At 39.6% G+C, this 23,160-nt stretch overlaps 1 pseudogene; it reads right to left on the bottom strand.

The window, feature by feature from the left end:
- Positions 1 to 8,062: 8,062 nt before the first annotated feature.
- LOC147428134 (L-gulonolactone oxidase 3-like) lies at positions 8,063 to 8,740 on the bottom strand (annotated as a pseudogene).
- Positions 8,741 to 23,160: the final 14,420 nt, after the last annotated feature.

Genomic DNA, 23,160 nt, shown 5'->3' on the forward strand with positions numbered 1-23,160 from the left:
TTGGAGTTCCTCAACTTGTTGGTTTGCCGAGAAACGACCGTCGAGAGCTTCAATTTCCCCAACTAAATGGGAAGCTTTCAAGAAAGTTATTTTTTCTTGTGCCGAAGAATGCTTTGCTATAAAGCATCTCCATGGTATCAACAAAGATAGATCACGCAAAAGGTGGTTTGATAAAGAATGTCAAGATGCTCGAAAGTCCTTGATATAGCTTGATGCAACTATGGACAAAGACAACTATCAAAGTTATTTGCATACATACAAGGCATTCATTCAAAAGAAGAGAAGAAGATGAGAAGTAAAGCAATAACTTTTTCAAGTCCAAGAAAAGGCACATGCATGTGGAAGATTTTGGAGAAACTTGAGGGGCAAGCGGGTTGAGAATTTTGGTAACTTGAATCTTGTGGATATGTACACACAGTGTAGGCAATTATATGAGAAAGAAAATGTTGGAAAAATGCCATTTTATGGTTCACTCCCATATATGCCCTCTTTTTTACTATTGAGGATGTATGCGGTGGGCTTGAAAATTTGGCCACTCGCAAAGCGGGAGATCTTCAAGGTGTCAAGCCGGAGATGATCAAATGGACGGGAGATTTTACCCATGAGTGGATGTGTGATATGTTCAACCTTGCACTTCAACATGGTATGCCTTATGATTGGAGTACTAATTGGGTTAAGCCTTTGCATAAAGGAGGGGATGCAAAGAATGTAAACAACTACCATACAATAATGATTGGGTCTCTTATAGCAAAGTTGTTTGGGTGCATAATGAAGATGAAATTGAGTGATTGGGCTGAAGATAATGACAAGCGTGCAAAGGGACAAGCGGGTTTTTGTCGATGCCATAGCACCATTGATAATCTTGTCACTCTTTGTGTTCTCATGGAGAAAAGTCGGTTGAAAGGCAAGCGATTGTATTGTTGTTTTGTGGACTTCAAGAAAGCCTTTGATATGATTCCATGTAACAATTTGTGGAGAAGGATGGATGAACTCCAAGTGCCAAGTGAGTTTATGCTTTTGGTTTCTCGAATCTATGAGAAGGTGATTTGTCAATTGCGCATGGGAAGAGAAATTTCAGAAATTTTTGTAAGCACTATTGGGGTTAAACAAGGATGCCCGTTGTCACCAACTCTCTTTGGTCTATGCATCGATCAATTGGAGAAAATGGTACTTGACTTTATGCAAGAAGAAGGCATTGAAGAGGTCACTATTTGCAATGCGGTAATCATGCTTTTGTTGTATGCGGATGATGTAGTGCTTCTAGCACACACTTTAGAAGATGCACAAAAGCTTATGGTTGTCCTTGAGAACTTTTGCTTGCATAGTGGGCTGATTGTGAATGAATCCAAAACAAAGGTTATGCTTGTGAAAACCAACCATAAGGAGAAGCCATGCATTGCTTACAACAATGAGACACTTGAAGTTGTTGAGAGCTTTAAGTACCTTGGCCTTGAGGTTCCATCCAATCACAAGTGGCATGAATGTGCTATGCGTCATTTGGAAGCGGGAAAGAGAGCATATTATGCATTTGAGAACATGTGTAATGCGGGAAACATCAAGTGTTGGGTTCTCAAGAAGTATCTTTTTGATGCATTGGTGATACCGATTCTTCTTTATGGAGTTGAAGTGGGCGGGAGCATCTCAAAGTCTACTTGGAAAGAGTTTGAGAATGTCCAAAAGCTTTTTCTTACAAATTTTCTCCAAGTGAAGACACAAACACCATATATGCTCCTACTTCTTGAGCTGGGATGTCTTCCAATTGAGGTTATGGACATGGAAAGGGCTGTGGAGTACACGATAAAGATGCATCAAAACCCCTCACATCGACTTCCTACAATTGCATGGAAGCAAGCAAAAAAGTTCAAAAGACGCATAAAAGCAAGATCTTGAGCACAAGATGGATGCAAGACATAAAGAAGTGGTTCAGGAAATGGGATGCATTACACTTGCTACATGATGCTTCAATTCACTCCCAAGTGAATGAAGCTTTTCTACAACGCCAATGTATTACGGCTCGGGAGAAATCCGGTGGGTCACGCTTCATACATTACACCACCCATATTGCCCCCAACCACAAACCATGTTCTTCGCTGAAAGAGGAAACCGTACTCACAATTACATGCTTGAGCCTATCCCCTTGTCGATGATACGCACTATCGCATCCATTCGGCTTAGCTCCCATTTCCTTCGATGCGAGATACGGCGTTGGGGCAATGGAGAAGAGTCAAATCGACTGTGCACATTATGCTCACTGCAAGTTCGAGAGTCTGAGTACCACATACTACTAGAGTGCTCAGCTTTTGGTCACATCCGAACTTGCTTCTCTCACATTTTCAGCCATAACTTAGACCTACACACTTTCCTCTCCCAGTCAAAGTGTGGGCTCTCCATTGCGACTTTCATCACCACAATTTTGGAGCATCGAGAGTCACTCATCAGCCATACACATACTACATCACATGTAACTTTGGTCCCATAGGTCATATTTGACCTCCAAGGACGATAATAAAATCTATCTCTCTCTCTCTCTCTCTCTCTCTCTCGCTCGCAAAAACACAACCTCTCTCTCACAACTCAGCTTCAAGCTCCCATAGAAGCACTCACTCAGTAGCGCAAGGAGTCACTCAATAGCTCTCTCTCTCTCTCTCTCTCTCTCTCTCTCTCTCTCTCTCTCTCTCTCTCTCTCTCTCTCGCAAAAACTCAAATTCTCTCTCGCGACTTAGCTTCAAGCTCCCACAGAAGTACTCACTTAGTGTAGTGCAAGGAGTCACTCAATAGCTCTCTCTCTCTCTCTCTCTCTCTCTCTCTCTCTCTCTCTCTCTCTCTCTCTCTCTCTCTCTCTCTCTCTCTCTCTCTCTCTCTCCCCACAAGGCTCATATAGAACCAATCAGGTGGTCGATGGCTGATATTAATTGGTGGAACATTCTCTCTCTCTCTCTCTCTCTCTCTCTCTCTAGCTTCTCTCTCACACACAGTTACAATATAATCATTGTTTGGGAAAAATGTGTCTCAGCTTAATATCATGTCGTTTTTAATTTCAAAAATGCCGTTTGAGAGCAAGGGGAAAAGGAGAAATTATGTCCCAAAATAGAGAAAAATAGTGCAAAGACCCAAAAAATAACCTAATTGTTTTAAATTTCCCTTGGCAAATTCAAGGAAAGGAATTTTATCTGTTTGGAAAATTGAAATTTTCCGAACATTGAAGTCTGAGTATAATGCTACCCATTACACGTGGGTACTCTCTCTCTCTCTCTCTCTCTCTCTCTCTCTCTCTCTCTCTCTCTCTCTCTCTCTCTCTCTCTCTCTCTCTCTCTCTCTCTCTCCAATGCCACCAACGACAGCCAATCGATTCGTTCGCTCCAATTCAATGTTCGGGAAAAATGTGTCTCAACTTAATATCGTGTTGTTTCCAATTTCAAAAATGCCGGTTGAGGGCCAAGGGAAAAGGAGAAATTCCCATAATAGAGAAAAAATAGTGTTAAAACCCGAAAATACCCCTAATTATTTAAAATTTCCTCTTGGAAAACTCAGGGAAAGGAAATTTGTATGTTTGGAATAATGATTTTTCCCAAATATTGCTCCAGTTGGAGTTGTGCGGATTGCAGGGCGCAGCTGGCGTAACGGAGTTATGCGGATTGCATGAGAACTGCAATTTTGAGCCTTGTTGCAGGGTCTTAAGACCTGCAGTGCGCACACCCACACCCGCAGTGTCACATACACACACACACACACACATTCACACACACACACACACACACACACACACTTAGCAGGAGCAATGTGTGCTGCTAGTGTTGTCGACACCTACAAGGGTGTGCGTGTGTGAGAGAGACGAGCCCAAGCTGACCAATGCGGCTGATGGCAGCAATATACTGTGTGTGTGTGTGTGTGTGTGTGTGTGAGAGAGAGAGAGAGAGAGAGAGAGAGAGAGAGAGTGAGAGACCTCGGAACCGGCTCTCTCTAGCATGCACAACATTTGCAGAGTGCACACACACAAGGTCTCTTTTCGTCGAGGTCATCGGGTATTAATGTTGCGGTCCTTCTTGGAGAAGAGGAAGCGGGAGAGCGACACGTGGGTGGTCTCTTTGGCCTCAAAAAAATTTAAGCCGCTTCATATATAGTATATATTTCCCAAAGTGCACTATTGTATTAAGGGACTATTTATATAGCCATGCAAATATTACCTCATTTACAATATGCATTGGAACTCTTTAAGAATTTATGAAAGCTCCACAAGTTGATTTTACATAGTTTCATAAATTCATTTTTTAAAAATAAAAATTTATGAAACTATGTAAAATCAACTTGCGGAGCTTTCAAATGTATATAAATCCCCAAGGACAATGAGTGCCTTGAGAAGTCAACACATATGGAGCCCTTCAAATCCTAACATTGAATTGTTGCTGCGGCACATTGTGCATAGAGATTATATAGGGTATGTTAAACACATCATGAACCTATCTAGAGCACCCAACATCAATTCAACAGGCCTCATGAAATTTTTGCTTGCTCCCAAGTGTTTATTCATAAATCTTTATGCTTTTGGAATATATTGTAATCTAAATAATACATTTGAGTGGAGAGATTGTGTCAAAAGGGAGCTGGAAAAAAATGATATTTAAATTGACAATAAATGTTTTAAAAAGCTGATGTGGCTTTCTCATATCCTCTCTCACAAAGAGCCTCTTATTCTTAAAATAAAAAATAAAAAATTATGAAACTATTTAAAATCAACTTGCGGAGCGTTCAAATGTATATAAATCCCCAAGGACATTGAGTGCCTTGAGAAGTCAACACATATGGAGTCCTTCAAATCCTAACATTGAATTGTTGCTGCCGCACATTGTGCATAGAGATTATATAGGGTATGTTAAACATATCATGAACCTATCTAGAGCACCCAACATCAATCCAACAGGCCTCATGAAATTTTCGCTTGCTCCTAAATGTTTAACCATAAATCTTTATGCTTTTGGAATATATTGTAATCTAAATAATACATTTGATGTGGGGAGATTGTGTCAAAAGGGAGTTGGAAAAAAATGATATTTGAATGTGACAACAAATGTTTTAAAGTGATGATGTGGCTTTCTCTTATTCTCTCTCAAAAGAGCCTCTAATTATTAAACTCCTCTCAATAGCCTTATGTAAGCCATAGTGAACTTTCATCTTGTTATTGGCAAAGAAGGCCATAGGGAAGTGGTAGAGAAAAACGTGCAATTCTTTCACCATCAAATGGTCACCTTCACATTAACTTTTCTAGGTGACTTTTCATGTCATTTCATGCCTTATTATATTCATTTGAATATTTTCATTATGAAAATGAGCATGTGTGTGTCTCTCTCTCTCATCTCTCTCCATCAAAGTGTTCAACAAATATAATTTTTTTCAGACATATAAAACTCATTTTTTTGAATTTGTTAAGAGGAATTTTTAACATTTTGATTTATTTTTCAAGTTTTATATTATTTTTCTCTATTTTGGGGCAAAAATTCTCATTTTCCCCTTACTCTCAATTGACATTTTTGAAATTGAAAACAGTACAATATTAAGTTGAGATACATTTTTTATGAACACAAGGTCCATTAACATGTCAAATGTGTTTTAATAATCATTTATTAGAGGAAAAAATGATGCCTTCTTGAGGCCATCGTGAAGTCTTCACCTTGTTTTTGGCTTTTTAAAAGAAACCCTTAGTGTTGTGTTGGGTTACGGAGGCTTTCATTGTTTTCAGTTCATGATGGAGACTTACCTTTCATTTCATATCTTGACATGTGTTTACTTTTCCTGCATTCTATTGTTTTAGAATGCTAAAGTGAAGCTTCACCTTGCATAATTTTAGTAAATTTTACACACACACACACATAGAGTAGAAGTCCCCATTTAGAGACGACGAAATTGGAGGGGCAATTGCGCACGATTTGTTGTTCCATTTTGATCGGCCATGGGCTCGGCTAATAGCCAGTGAGTTGGGACATCTGTAGCAAAAGGTGTCATCACCGGCAATGGCTTGTAGCAAAAGCGGCATAGGCATCTTCGTTTTCCTGTGTAACAAAAGTGCGCTCTGATAGGGGACCTTCCATGGGGGTATTTAGAGCCAAAGGCTCCAGCAAGGATCGAACCCCCTCATGGACCAACCACAAAAGAGCACGTCGATAGTCCGCTACCAAGAACTCAAACTGCACTATTCTGCTTCTGGCGCAGCTCTTGCATTATTTATTGGGGTACGACTAGCTCTAAAGAGAGGCCCGGCTTTTTACTGGCACACTTACCCTACATGTTTTTTTTGCATTCTATTGTTTTAGAATGCTAATGTGAAGCTTCACCTTGCATGATTCTAATAAATTCTATACACACATACACACATATATTAATTAGTTTTTTTTATTTCACCTTTCATTTCACAACTTCACATGGCTTTACATTTCTTGCATTCTATAGCTTGATTCCAATTAGTGTTAACGTTTGAGAAAGTCTCTTTTATTAAGCGGTTGGTGGTCAAGTTTTCCCCTCACAAAGAAGAAAACCGGAAATACTAGCAAAATTTTTGAGATTTGTAGAAATTTTGGACGACTTTCTCTCATATTTCATCAGTTTTTCTTCCGTTTACCATGGTTTGCAGCTAACTAGTCTTGATTTTCAATCGGCTCAAGACTAAGATGAGGCAACCCTTTCTCAAACGTTGATACCAATTTAATTCAACCTAACAATTTTATCACTTTCTTATTGTTTTTGAAAGCCGTCGTGACCTTTTCACTTGTTATGTTTAGTAATTGAATTAAGTGCTCAAAGGTCAAGAAGCTTTTACATACGGACTTGTGATCTTGAAGACATATTTGCTAGATTGAGAAAGGTGGTAGCTTGTGTATAAATCGAAGTGTTTTATAGAAAATGTTAATCAAAGCTGTCAATACGAGCATTCTCTTGCATCTTATCAAGGGTTTATATGCCTCGAAGGTGATGTCCCACCCTTCATTTTGAAAGGTATCACGTATTCAAAAATGAGCGTATCATGTGTGCATGCCCTCTTTTCTTACGCAATGTCACATGAGTTGCGTTTGTACACAAGCTAGAGCTACATTTTCCGTTGGTCTCGTCTAATTCTTTTCCCCATGTACCATCTTGAAGCTGAGGCCTTTAGTCTCATTGTAGTACTATTTACTTCCTATTCTATGAAATGTAATGCAAATAAGGTGGTTCAGACTATCCTTTGTAGTATTGATGAGACTTTCAAGAGATTATACCTCTTGGAAATTAGAGGAACCTATGGACCACAAGTAGAGCCTCTCAATCCATCCCCCTCCCCCCCCCCCCCCCCCCCCCCAAAACCAAAAAAAAAAAAAAGAAAGCCTCAAATAGTGAATGGATTATATTAACAACCTCAAAGAATTTAACCTTGCAACGTCCTTTTCCAAAGAACTTTTCCCATATCTGTAATTACGTTGTAGGTTTTTATTTTTCTTGGGAGGGGGGCAAAACTCACAATCAGGTTGTAAGTTACAACAAGTCTCTCTACAAAAACATGAAAATTGGGCACGAAAGAGATCTTGTCTTGCTTAAGGTACACTAGTGTGTGACTTGCGCATTGCTGCGGCTAAGAAAAGCGTGGCCATTGGGTCACACACACATCCCCCATATTCATCAGTGTGTGATTGTGCATATGCACATATGGAGAGGGTGGATTTTAGTCCTTGTAATCACTACAAGAAGATGGCAATTCTCTCTCTCTCTCTCTCTCATCAGATCTTGAGATAAAAATTTGTCAATGTTCAGATGATCCATCAAGATAGGTGATGGATCGTCTGAACATTGGTTCCAATAACAAGGTGACCTAGTAAGCACAACGAAACCAACTTGGAAAGGAAATAAAGAAACCAAGGATTGAAATTGTAGTACACACAACATTTAAAAATTTCACAATTTCAAGAGATGGGCAAAAGGGATAATGTTATGGTTTTGTGCAAGATCTACATGTAGTATAAAGCACTTCAAAAGCTAAAAGCCATTAATATGGAATATCACCCAAAAGACATACCAAAATAATGATTTGCGCTTTGAATGGTTAATGGTTGTGTCGTGGCAATACTCCCAAAACTCCCAATGGCACTTTAGTAACATTAAGCTCTTCATCTACCTCTATCAGATCAAGAATCTTGGCATAGCCCTTTGATTCTATCACAGGCACAACCAATCTCAAGCCAATGACGTAATCATGGACCACTCCACCTCTTCCTTTAGAGGAGCTTCCTTGAGTCCCCGTGCTAATTAAGCCAGCAATGCTCACACGCTCCCTAATGGCACAATATGAAGAGTAAGCCTATATGAGGCAACACCATGAAGGAACTATTGAGTGCCCACTCCGTATCAAGGGATACATTCATTCGCTTCTTGTCGGAAATCAATGGATGGTTATAGTCACTAGTATCGATAAGAAGCCCTTATCTACCACCAAGGCATATGCGTTTGGGAGAACTAGAAGTAAGATTCAAGATGACCTTGATCTTTTGCTTTGTCCTTGCCGTCTCCTTGACAACCTCTATTTCGGAGACATGACAAACAATTTGACATTTTGCACAAGGGAAGCTATTGGGAAACTTGCCGTAGGCATTGTAGGCTTTGCCAGAGAGGGAGTCGCAAATTATGGAGTTGAAAGGAGGGCGAGCCTGGGCAACTATAAAATGGGTACAATGGTTGTGAAGACGATAGCACTAACTATGTTGAGAAGTAGACAACACTCCATGTCTGAAGCTCTACCTTGCTCCTTTGCCACATTACCTAAAGTAAACTCTCTCTCTCTCTCTCTCTCTCTCTCTCTCTCTCTCTCTCTCTCTCTCTCCCCCCCCCCCCCCCCCTCTCCATCCACTACAATACGTCGCTCAGAAATTGATGCAGGTACCGACGAAATAAAGCTAGTTTTAAAATTAAAAAGCAATGAAATAGGCCTCGGAAGAGACGTCGGTTTCGTAGCATCGGAATGACCATCGGTATACGTAACGTCAAAAAAAGCTTTGAAATAACTGTCAGAATACACTACAAAATAAGCATTGGTATTTCTATAGCATATTTCGATGTTGATTTAAAAGAATGTACCAATGCTTTTATCGTATACTGTACCGACGAACAAACCTACAATTTTTTTTTGGGCAGAGAGGGCTGGGAATTGATGCTACATGTACTGCAGCAAAAGAAAACAGCCCTCTCTGCCCAAAGGAAGAGTGCACAAGCAACCACACTCCACCTACAAGCTGACGCTAAAGAGCAAGTGTTTACAGATTAGCAAAATTGTAAGAATAATATAACCACAAAATCAAAAGCTTGATCATGGCATAACGGCATAAAAAGTTTATAACCATAATTAAAACATGAGTCGAAAACTGTAAAACCATAAACATAACCTATTTGCCATACCATAACCATTACCCTAACTTGCTTGTCATACCATAACTATATAGCCATACAATCATTGCACAACCATAACCATAACCATAACCATAACCATAACCATAACCATAACCATAACCATAACCATAACCATAACCATAACCATAACCATAACCATAACCATAACCATAACATGATTGCTATACCATCATAGCAAAACCATAACCATCACATGATTGCCATATCCTCATTGCACAACCATAACCATAACCATAACCATAACCATAACCATAACCATAACCATAACCATAACCATAACCATCACATGATTTCCATACCATCATAGCAAAACCATAACCTTAAGTTGACTGTCAAACCTTAACCATAACATCTGTGCCATACCATAAATATAAGCATAAACCATAAACATAAGCACTACAAAATTGTACATATGCAAAAATCACTGAGTGAGAAGACCCTCATGGTAATGCCTCCCAGTCGACGTCCTCTCCCTCCTCCTGCAGCTGGGTCAAAAGGGCCACAAGTCCATGCTTGTACCCATACTTCTCCTCTTGGCATGTCGGAAGGCGGTTCATGGCAACTTCATGCAAAATTATGGTTTAATCATTAGATAAATCTTCAAATAACATATATATTATCAATAATTTAAAGCATATGTATAATACTTACAAACTCATGTCAAAGCGTATGGTAGCCTCCACTCCCAAGATGTGACGCTCCAACAGACTCCAAACGTGCTCTCGCTGCATCTCTCTGCTGTGTTGAAATCTCTGAGGATTGTCTCGTGTCTCTCGTGCAATCCCCGCCCACTCCTTTGCATCCAACCATGCCGGCTTGGGACTGTCGTCATTGTCCCTGTCTCTCGCCTCTGACCGGCAGCGGTGTGACATTGTGGACTTCACCACGCTCAAAATCCAGTTGTTCGAGACTAGATCGTACCCCTCTGCCGGCCTGTACTCTCTCTGAATGGCCTCGACAATGTAATTCTTTCTTTCAAGATCAAGGTTATCCCAAACCTCCATCAGAGAGTGACCAAACCGTATAGAGCTGTCGAATCCTCTGTCGCATGGCCTTTCCAACCCTATCTGCCACAACAGCCCCATCCCTGCTCTTGTACACCTTGTTAGGATCATGCTCGTGTGGTCCCCAAGATATATGTGGTGTGCCGATCGGTGAACTATCTACTGAAGAGTGGTGGACGCTCTCTCACTGGTGTGGACGCATTGGTAGAACCGCTACCACAGCAACCACCACCTCCAGAACGACGCCTACGTCGTCTCGAGAATGAACCACCCGTCGGTGTAGGGGGCATACGAGTCCTAGGCGTAGGGGGCACACTAGATTGAGGTGTGGGGCTGCTCGGTGTAGGGACCACACTAGTCTCGGGCATAGGGTCGGCCGTAGTAGGTCTAGAGGGACCTGCTGCCCAAAGGTGCTATGCCATCGCGATCTGCTATGGTGTGAATGGAGACAAAAACGAGCCCATCTGCTAGGGTGACATGCCAGCCGAAGTGATAGGAAAACTAAAACTAGGAGAGTATGGCTCATCGTCATCGGCCATGGCTAATCATACACAAACAACACCCACAAAATGTGTTACTTTACAGAAGGAATGCTTAATCAATACAAATAACAAATCAAAGAAACTGCTACACAAATGACAACATCTAAAGTGTATTGTAGACTAATAAAAAGAGTTTTACAAAAGAGTTCCTAGCAAAAATCATTAGTTAATGTCTCATGCTCTATGAGATCTAATGCACCAAAGATGTCTATCTCAATCTGTACTTCTGCATCGTCATCATCGAACTCTACTTCTTCGTCGCTCTCCGCATCAGCTTCAGTGTTTGACACCTCATCTCTAGGTTCAGACAATTGCTCACTGCTGACATCCACCTCAAAATCTAAACTTAAAGTTGGAGTCAGTCCTGCACTTTGTTTATGAATCACCTCTTCGACCTCAACGTCCAATTGTTCACACACTTGCTTGCTACGTGGAGCAACTTGAACGACATAGAGCCAGCAAGGTTTGGACAGATCATTCTCATCATTTTCTATCCATAGTGGATCATGTATGAACACGACTTGTTCACAATGTTGTGGAAGTATGAATGTATCCCGCACATCTGTCCACACCCGCCTAGAGTTCACTTGAATCAATCCACTCTTGTCTTTACACAAAATTGCATTAGGGCCGCTGGTAATAACTTTGAGCCACTTGACATCAAAGATAAACATATCAAACTTTCTAAAGCTAATCTTCAAGATGTCTTGGATGTAGCCAAAGGATTCAAGCTGGCTAGTCTCTGTATTCTCATCCCTGGCACTACTCCTACTTTCTTGGACGAAGCTTGCCCTAACACCACTATCGAAAAGTGACCCTTTATTCGTCGATTCGTTGCACTCTGAAGTGTTTCCCATGCGACCACAAAGCTCCATATTTATGATACTGCAGCCACAAAATAAAAACATGCTGAAATTTATAAAAGCAAACTAATCTCCATGTGGAGCTTTGAACATGAAGTTGTGAAATATACATGCCAATCGCAACCCCTTGACATCTCCTCTTCCTCTTCAGTAATCAACACTCCATTCCTCTTTGCCTCTGAGAGTGTCGCATCTAACCACCAGCCAGTTGGAAAGTCACGCAATTCTTGAAGATAATCTTGAAAAGGAAGGTTTCTAGTGGCAAGGTTGCACTTGAATTGAAGGCGATCTATCAAGCGTTGTTGCTTTTCCCCTTCATACCTCTCTAGCCACTTTTGCATGATGTCGGAGTTGAGAAGGCAAAATCTCATAACCTTTTCTCGCATTGTGATGTCCATCTTCCTAACGATGCCTTGTCCCTGCGGCTCGTCCCCTATCACCTTGACATTGACCTCAGTAGTCCACATTCGGGACATCTTTGGATCAATTGAGACAAAAAATTCACTGATGAGGAGAAGAGACTCTTGTACAAGCCATCCTTCGACCATGCTACCCTGGGGGCGAGCCCTTTGACGAAGAAACCCCTTTAAAGTCTTCATAAATCTCTCCAAGAAGAACATCCACCTGCTATGGACCACCCCAGCAACTGCAACTTCATCGACCACATGCACAAGTACATGCATTTGGATGGTAAGATTGTTGTAAAGTCCTTCTCCACCATGCACACTACTTCAATAGCATTTTAAGCATGCTGCATCGATGCTGTCTTCTCTTATCTCTTTTGAACTGATCCAATGTACCAACTCATTGATTTTGTGGATTTTTCTTCTAATGTCATCTGTCAAACAACCCTTTATGGCAATTGGTAAGATGAACTGTAAAAATTTGTGCCAATCGTGGGACTTAAGACCACTGAGATTGTTATCTCTCGTAAAAGTCCTTTTCAAACATCGCATGCACCCTGTGGGAGTCTTGAATGAAGATATAGTCTTCTTCACTTGTTGCTCTTCTGCGCAACTTAGAACCCATGGACCTTTTGATATAGCAAATTTTCCATTGGGTTTAAGTCGAGGCCACATCTCTGGCATTTGACCCACAGCCTGCAGGTAATCTCATTGGGCCTTGCTCTCCCTTTTTCCAGTGATGGTTTTCCATATGATCTCGTCCACATTCTTGAAGATGTGCATTGGGTCGAGCAAATGATTAATTAGCAGGTCACTCCAGTACGGGAGTTCATGGAAAATAGAAAGTCTTTTCATTCCAGGTGGCATCCAATCTCCCCTATCCAGCCACATGTTTTTCCAATCACTCGCTTTCAGTGGATGCATGTCATGTTTGCATATGCTTGGTCCACGTAGCTCATGTCCTTTAGGCAAAAATATACCATGCTCCTCGTAAACTGTCTTGCTCAAATGCTCAGAGTGGCGGAAGCCAAGTCGAGGACCACATTTCGGACATGCATGATTGCCCGAGTAACTCAAGCCTGAACCATCACAAAATTAAAATATAAAAGCGTTGTCATAGCCATGAATCACATGTGTGTGAGGGTTTTAAAGGCACTTACCTGAGCATTCACTGAAGCCTGGCCAATCGTGCATGGTCCACATGAGAATGCCTTGCACATGTACATTTCGTCATCCGATTGGTTGGGACATATCAACCACATCGATTCTTGTCCAGAAGATTTGGAGCTCTTCTATAAGTGGTTCCAGATAGACGTCCATGTTCTTTGCTTTGTACTTTCCTGGGATGATCAATGACAACAACAAATGGTCCTTCTTGATAGCGAGCCATGGCGGAAGATTATAATTAACCAGACAAAAAGGCCACGTGCTCCATGATGAACTCGTAATCCGAATGGGTTTACTCTGTCCATTGCCAAACCAAAACGGATACATCAAGGCTCGTTTTTAAATGTAGGCCAACTTTCCTCTATGTGCTTCCATGCATGAGAGTCAGTAGGTACCCACATCACATCATCTGTTGATCTAGTATTTGAGTGCCATGTCATCAAAGCGGCTATGGACTTGCACCTGAACATGCTCTTTATTCTTGGAATGATAGGAAAGTGTTGAAGGACCTTTGCAAGGATAAATTTTCCTTGTGTGTCCTCCCTGTACCTGTTTGATCCACAATTGGGACACTGTTCCAAGTTTGCATACTCATTGCAAAAAAGTATACAATCATTAGGACATGCATGTATTTTTTGATAATCCAAGCCCAAATTAGTAAGAAGCTTTTTAACGGTTGGATGGGTAGGGGACATGTGATTCCCTTCTGGCAAGATTTGCTCATTGAGCAACCTGTCATTACATGAACAAGTCAGCCCTTTGATCACTTTATATATGAACTGTAATTTGCACTTTAACATGCTTAGGAAAAAATGTGATTACCTGAAAATCTCTATGACTGAGACGTTAGACCAATCGTAGACAGACTGCAAATTAAACATTGCGAACGCGGTACGGAGGACTGAGATTTTTGCACCAATGTAGAGCGGCATGCAAGCAAGACTTTGCATCATCTCGCCTTCTTCATCGTTGCTATCATGCCGTCGATATGAACGGGATGGCTGAGGGTGGTCCACAGTACTGCGTTCAATGTTGTCACCTTCTATGTTGGAATCCATGTCAAAGAACGCGTCCAACATCTGCTCCATCTCTACTTCTTGAAATGCCGCATCAGGTATTAGTTGGGAGGACTCAGTCGATGGCTGCTCGTTTGAAAATCATCTTCTCTGGGATGAAGTTGGAGCAATATCTACTTGCAGAATTTGACCTTCAATCTCTAGACCATGAGATCAATAACGCAGGTCTTGTAGTTGCTCTATCGGAAAGAGAACGTGATTGCGTATGTGTTGGTCGTAGATTTTTTTGTATTTGAAAGATCTGATGCTTGCAATGCGCACAAGGATACGCCATCCTATCGTCCATACTTTATCTACCAATGATGCAACAAATAATAAAAACACTCTAGTTGTTATAGCTACACACTACTAAGTACATGACAATGCATGACAACCTCACATTCTTTAGCCAAGCCCGATCCCCGCACACCTCGGTCTAGAGGTACACGGAGATTAGGACCACAGGGTAATAATCTTGTTTTTATTGGTCAATGACTATATATTAAAGTTCTTGAAGTCTGTGTGCACTTTTCAAGTCCGATTTGTTTTTTCAACTATTTGCTGCTAGCTCTAACAACCTCACATTCTCTAGCCAGGCCCGATCCCTGCACACCTCGGTCTAGAGGTGCATGGAGATTAGGACCACAGGGTAATAATCTCGTCTTTATTGGTCAATGACTATATATTAAGGTTCTTGAAGTCTGTGAGTACTTTTGAAGTCCGATTGCGTTTTTTCTACTATCAATTTGACGCTAGCTCTAACCTAACCTATAATCTAACCTGACTTATAACATAAACCTAACCTAACTTAATGTAACCTAACTTATAACCTAAACCTAACCTATAAACTAGCCTAAGCGAAGTCCATTTTTGTTTTTAGAAGTACACGAGTAATCTTCGAAGTCCGATTGCATTTTTTCTACTATTAATTTGACGCTAGCTCTAATCTAACCTATAATCTAACCTAACATATAATCTAATCTAACCTAAAACCTAAACCTAACCTAATTTATAACCTAAACCTAACCTAACCAAAGTCCGTTTGTGTTTTTAGAAGTACACGAATCATCTTCGAAGTCCGTTTGCGTTTTTTCTACTATTAATTTGTCGCTAGCTCTAACATAACCTATAATCTCACCTAACCTATAACCTAAACCTAACCTAACCTAACCTAACATAAAAATAACACAATGGTGAGGCATTTAGCAAAACGGCAAGCCATACAAATTGCCCACAATACATATGCAATGTCAGCAAGCTCTATGGCTTGCCAATTTGGCAAAGCGACTCACCATTGTGCTGTTTTTAAGGTTGCGAGACGATTTTATGGCCTAAAAACTGCTCGTAGACATATAGACAACACAATGGCGAGCCGTTGGCAATATGGCAAGCCATACAGCTTTTCCACAATGCATATGCCTTGTGGGCAAGCTTTATGGCTTGCCGTATTGCCAACGGCTGGCCAATGTGTTGTTTATATGTTTACGAGCGATTTTCAAGCGCTAAAATTCCCTCGTAGCTCTATGGCGTTCCGTTTTGCCAGACAGATCTCCATTGTGTTGTTTTTAGGGCCGCGAGACAATTTTAAAGCTTGAAAATTGCTCGCGGACATATAGACAACACAATGGCTAGCCTTTTGGCAATAGGGCAAACCATAGAGCTTGCACACAATGCATATGCATTGTGAGAAAACTCTATGGCTTGTCGTATTGCCAAACAGCTTGCCATTGTGTTGTTTTTAGGGTTGCTTAGCTATTTTAGGGCTTGAAAACCGCTTGTGGACATAAAAACAACACAGTGGCAAGTTGTTGGCAATACGGAAATCCATAGAGCTTGCCCTCAATGCATATGCCTTTTGGGAAAGCTTTATGGCTCGGCTTATTGCCAAACGGATCGCCATTGTGTTATTTTTAGGGACACGAGGCAATTTTAGCGCTTGAAAATTGTTCGCAAACATATAGACAACACCATGGCGAGCCGTTTGGCAATATGGCAAGCCATAAAGCTTGCCCACAATGCATATGCATTGTAAGAAAGATCTATGGCTTGCCGTATTGCTAAAAGGCTTGCCATTGTGTTGTTTTTAGGACCGCTTAGCTATTTTAGGATTTGAAAACCGCTTGTAGACATATAGAAAACACAGTGGCGAGCCGTTTGGCAATACGTCAAACCATAGAGCTTCCCCACAATGCATATGCATTGTGGGAAAGCTGTATGGATTGCCGTACTGCCAAATGGCTTGCCATGGTGTTATTTTCAAGGCCGCTTAGCTATTTTAGGACTTGAAAACCGCTCGCGGACATATACACAACACAACCAAGTATGTTAGTCAAGGTCTTCTTCCCTTCACCGGAACTTGTTTGCATCTCAATTGTGATGATTGCCCCCCTGCTTTCTTGGATTATCTCTACAAATTTAGCTGTTATAATGGTGTTCTCAAAGATGCGGCAGTTTCTTGCTTTACATACATGTTTAAAGTAGTAAAATCTCACTACTTGTGTTATGATAAGAAGCGCCTACTTATAAATTTTGAGATTTATCATTGTATTGTATGTTGCTATAAATTTTCTCATATGTCGGTTTTTAAACTTAGGTTTGGTGTAATCCTACCTATAAATTTTGAGATTTAGCAATGTATTATATGTTGCTGCAAATTTTCTCATGTGTTGGTTGTTAAACTTAGCTTTAGTGTAATCCTATCTATAAATTTGAGATTTATCATTGTATTGTATGCGAATGCTCAAAGAAAACTTAGGTTTAGTGTAATCCTTCCTATTAATTTTGAGATTTAGCTATAAATTCTACCTTGAAGGTGAGAAGAAAACCCAACTTTATCACAATCCTAGTTATGAATTTTGAGATTTACATCTAAATCCTAACTTGAAGGTGAGAACGCCACAAATCGTAGAGGAGTTAGTGTAAAAACCTTCAATTATCGTCGAATTTTTTCTCTGTCTGCTACCTTTGCTAGCTTGAATTCACTCATGCCATTTCGGATTGCGCACACCGCCTTGGGTTTCTTTGCCCTCTACCTTGGTTTTTCTCGTCTTCAACACTGACCTTGGATCTGTTTTCCTCCGCCTGTCGCCTTGGATTCAATTCAATGTCCTTTGTCGATGTCCTTGATGATCACGATTATGGAACCAGCCTCTTACTCTCTCTCTCTCTGTCTCTCTCTCTCTCTCTCTCTCACACACACACACACACACACACACACACACACACACACACACACACACACACACACACACACACACACACACACACACACACACACACACACACACACACACACACACACACACACACACACACGCGCGTATAGGGTGCCTGGCACGCACATTCAAAACTTACTGATGGGTCATAGCGGTACACAGGTCTCATCAATTTGTTCTCTCTCTCGCTGTCTCACACTCACACACACACACACACACGCACGCACGCACACACTCACTGGCCAATGCATTCATTCGTTCTCTCTCTCTCTCTCTCTCTCTCACACACACACACACACACACACACACACACACACACACACACACACACACACACACACACACACACACACACACACACACAGTCACTCACACACACACACACACAATCACTCACTCACTCACTCGCTCACATATACATGGCACCATAAATCCGTGCTCTCTCTCTCTCTCTCACTCACACACACAAATACACAATGACGCACGCCACAACAGGGTGCAAGCTTGAATTCTCTCTCTCTCTCTCTCTCCCTCGCCAACCTCAAAAGAATTTGCCAACCTCAAGTGTAGGAACCTGTGCGATTGGCCGGGTGCATTCAAATTTTTTCTCCCTTTAACACAAGTCAACGGGATTGAGGTACATATCTGATGTGCAGGAACCTTTTTTTTGACTTCAAAGGTTGAAGACCGGAAAAGATGGTTGATGGCAGTGATGTGGTAGCATGCATTGAAGTGATTTCTTCTTCCAAGGTGAAGGTCAGCTTTAGTGCAGAGGTACAAAAGTCAGTTTTTTCTTAAACAAGTGAAAGAGTCACGGGGACTTTCTAAAATAATTAGAACGTGATAAAATCATCAGGTTGAGTTTAAGTAGATTCAATGTTCAAGAAAGGATTGCCTCAGCTTAGCCTTGAGCGATTGAAAATGGAGACTAGCTGGTTGCAAACCATGGTAAAGGGAAGAAAAACTGGTGAAATATGTGAGAAAATAGCTCAAACAAATTTTAAATTTATGCTAATATTTTTGGTTCGCTTCTTTGTGGGAAGGAAACTCAGCCAACGATCGCTTAAGAAAAGAAACTTTTTTGAATAATTACTAAATTAAGTTATAGAATGTAAGAAAAGTCAAGCCATATGAAGCTATGAAATGAGATATGACATAAAAAAAACTCATTAATACATATATATATATATGTACGTGTGTATCTATAGGATTTACTAGAATTATGCAAGTGAAGTTTCACTTTAACATTATAAAACAATAGAATGCAAGAAAAATCAAGACACGATATGAAATGAAAGTGAAATAAAAAGATCTTTTTACTATTTTAAAATTGAAACAACATTTAATGTAAATCTCAATCCTCATTGAAAACATTGAAAGTATACCTATCCCAACTCAACTTTAAGGTTTCTTTTAGAAAGCCAAAAAAACTTCAAAAGGTTCAAAACTTTAGAAGTTTTTACTTCAAAGGTTAAAGATCGGAGAGAAAAGATAGTTCATGTCAATGATGTGGCACCAAGTGATTTTTCCTTAGAAGGTGAAAGTAAGCTTAGCTTTAGTGCATATTACGATAGTTAGTTTTTGTGTTTGTAAAAGAAACCCTTAGTGTTGTGTTGGCTTAGGGAGACTTTCATTGTTTTCAATGCATTATAGAGACTTATCTTTCATTTCACACCCTGACAAGTCTTTACTTTTCTTGCGTTCTATTGTTTTAGAATGCTAAAGTGAAGCTTCCCCCTACATAATTTTAGTAAATTTTACACACACACATATATTTTTTGCATTCTATTGTAAGTGAAGCTACATCTTGCATAATTCTAATAAATTCTATACACACACATATTAATTAGTTCTTTTTATTTCACCTTTTATTTCACAACTTCACATGGCTTTACATTTCTTGCATTCTATAGCTTGATTTCAATTAGTGTTAATGTTTGAGAAAGTTTCTTTTATTAAGCGGCTGCTGATCGAGTTTCAACCTCACAAAGAAGAAAACCGAAAATACTATCAAAAATTTTGAGATTTGTAAAAAATTTGGACGAATTTTTTAAATATTTCATCAGCTTTTCTTTCGTTTACCATGGTTTTTAGCTAGCTTGTCTCGATTTTCAATCGGCTCAAGAATAAGCTGACGCAATTCTTTCCCAAACACTGAAACCAATTTAATTAAACCTAACAATTTTATCACCTTCTTATTGTTTTTGAAAGCCGTCGTGACTCTTTCACTTGTTTTTTAAAAACAAGGTGAGGACTCACGATGGCCTGTTGAAGGTAAGGGGGGAGAAAAAATTTATCGAAAGTAGGTCTTAATCAATGTTGCAATTGTATAGTTTTAATATAAAATTGTATTGCCCATATACACACAATTACAAACTAGCGGTTCCAGAACAGCTCACTGATCGATTTGACCCCCACCATTGTCTTCAATGATGGATTATGCTCTAAACGTCCTACCTAATGTCTTGTTATTTAAGGACTTATTTTTTAATGCCTTCATAAAAAAAGGTAGATTTAATAAACATAAATAAATAAATAAATATATATGTGTGTGTATATATATGTATGTATGTATGTATATGTGTATATATGTATGTATGTATGTATAGAATTTACTAAAATTATGTAAGGTGAAGCTTCACTTTAGCATTCTAAAAGAATAGAATGCAAGAGAAGTCAAGCCATGTGAGGATGCAAAATAAAAGGTGAAATAAAAAGATCCATTTAATATTATAAAATTTAAATAACATTTCAGTTAAGTCTTAATCAAGTCTTTTTTTGTTTTCTTCTAGTCGGTACCCGCTACTCGCAAATGGCTTATATATTATGAAGGGGCCCCAATAATAAGGTAAATGGTGCACATTGCACATCAGTATTTTGAACCAAAATAAAACAAAAAGGAAGTAAAATAAAAAGACACATTAAAAATCAAAACAAAAAATGTTTTAATGCTTTCAAATAAGCATATAATAAAATTAAACAATTTAGTGAAGTGATCTTTTTGAAATCCTCAAATGAGAGAATCGTTTATTAATATCTGAGTGTTTGAGAAAGGTGTGTCTGAGCTTAGGCTTAAGCCGATTGAAAACCGAGATTAGCCGATTGCAAAGGATGGTAAAGGGAGAAAAACCCGATAAAATATACTAGAAATAGTTCGAATATTTTGCAAATTTAAAAATTTCTACTAGTATTTCCACTTTGTATTTGTATAAGGAGGAAACTTGCCGCTTAGTCAAAACGACTTTCTTGAAGACTCATCATAAGATCAAACTCCTATGAATATTTTGTTTAATGTTTTGATCTCTAAAGTCATTTTCAAGCAAGTAGACAAAGTAAATTCTGCCTTGGAGAATAGCTTTCTATTCCAAAGTTTTAGCTTTCTATTCACAAGACTTTTCAATCCCTTAGGGACACTTGTCTCTCAAAGAAGGTGTAAGGAAACAATTGAAGGGACAACAAAGTTATTTTACAAAGACCCTTGCCATGTGGCACTCATCCAGCCAAAGAATCCAACGGCCTCAGTGTTGCAACAACCTTGCACAGTGAACCCTATGGCCTTCCATAGGCCAAAAAAACTTCAAAAGGCTCAAAACTCTAAAAGCTTCAAAGCTCAAAGGTTCTAATATATGGCACATGGAGCCCCTCTTCTTCCTCAAAATTTTTAAGTTGCATTATATATAGTAAAGATGTCTTCATGAATCCAATTCTTAAAATCAACATATCAAACAAAACATTTCAAGGTCTTCAAATAGGCATCATCTTGCATCACAACCATGAGCTCATGACACCCACATGTTTGTGTGCATCAAACATTGCCTTGCCATGTGTATATCAAAAAGCTTCCATGTATATGGAAGTCGGACGATGAGAAATACCATGTTAAAATTTAGAACAAAAATGCACAAGAAGAGCTTTTATATAGCCATCAACAAAGGCCTGGCTTCAACATTTCTTTAAGTCTTGGAACACAAAGACATTAGAACTACATCTTTTTGTGGTGCCTTACACATGATATGGGCCATATGCTAAAAATGATTCAAATGTACCACTTTCTATGTTGATTGTACAAGAATAAAATAGTATGTGTACTCCGATGTAAGCCTCAACTAAAGGAAATTGATGTGTGTATGATTTTGTGTGAATGTGGTTTGAAGTATGTGCGAACACACTTTTTCTTAATTGTCTTAACCATGTGTGTATTGTAAGACATAATGTGTCAACTATTGGTGACTAAGTGCGAATTGTGTGTGAACTCTCTCTGAAAAAGACCTGCCTAATGCGTAACACGATGGTAGAGCAATGACCTCTCAAATGGAGATGTGGGCTCAAGCTTAAGATCAAGCCATCATCTCCAAACTTCACCCCACAAAAAACAAGGTGAAAATTAACTATGGTCTAGTAAGGCTATTGATGGGTATTCCATAATAAGAGGCTTCTTTGTGAGAGAGAAAAATAGAAAGCGACACTAGTATTTTAAAACATGTGGTATCACAATAAAATATTATGTTATTTAGAAAAAAGTGTAGCAATGAACTAATTAAATTACAATATATTCCAAAGCATAAATAAAGTATATCCTGCTAACCATAAATCAAGCATCAATGTACAAAATATCACAAAAGTGTGAGAGTTAGCTTGTATTAAAGCTTGAACTTCTCACACCAAGTCAATGCTTAGCCATGACAGCTTGAAACAATGAAACCTTACTAGCACAACATTGTGATACTTACAGTAGCAATTACTTCATCATAATTTAGAAAGCAACAATGAGAAATAGAATCCTAAGCTCTGGCATATATTTAAACCTAGTTAGAAAAGAACACTCGAGGCTTGCCAAAATTGTGTGATTATTCCATGTATGGCACGAAAAATATTGTAGAGCTGTCACGGCACCTATCATTCTTGATCCTTCTTGGTTTTGCAACAACATTGTAGGAGAGCTATTAGGAGCTATCTGGCGGAAAGTTTGAGAAAATTGAGGCTGAAGTCAGAGTCCTCATCCGAAAAATGGGGTGTTCGAAAGAATTTGTGGAAGTGATATTGAGGTACATACAAAGCTTGGAATTGTGTTTTGTCATTAGTGCTGAGAGACTTGTTGCCTCCTCGTCCCTCTTCACATGCACAAAAGAGGGTCACATTTTTGGTTTGATGTGACCCTCTTTGGATGCACAAAAGAGGGTTCGATCGTAGTTCAAACTCTGCATCCTTACATGCTGACCACTCTGCAAGGTTTTTAGACATAAAATAATGGCAACACAAAACATAGGCTTCTTGTCAATAACAAAGACTATGCACAAGATTCATTCTCTAGACGACCAATCCATAATGTGTTATGCAGATGCCAATTGGTGGTTTTTTGAGAGACTTAATCATGGCTATTGTGCATGCATGCATGCATGCAACCACTTGTAAAGCGCTGGCAATGTCCTCTACTGAAGCATTTGTGTGCGCACATGTACATGCGTGCGTGCGTGTGTGTGCGCGCGCGGG

The sequence above is a fragment of the Adiantum capillus-veneris genome, chromosome 23 (assembly GCF_014529385.1).
Source record: "Adiantum capillus-veneris isolate H3 chromosome 23, ASM1452938v2, whole genome shotgun sequence".
NCBI lineage: Eukaryota > Viridiplantae > Streptophyta > Polypodiopsida > Polypodiales > Pteridaceae > Adiantum > Adiantum capillus-veneris.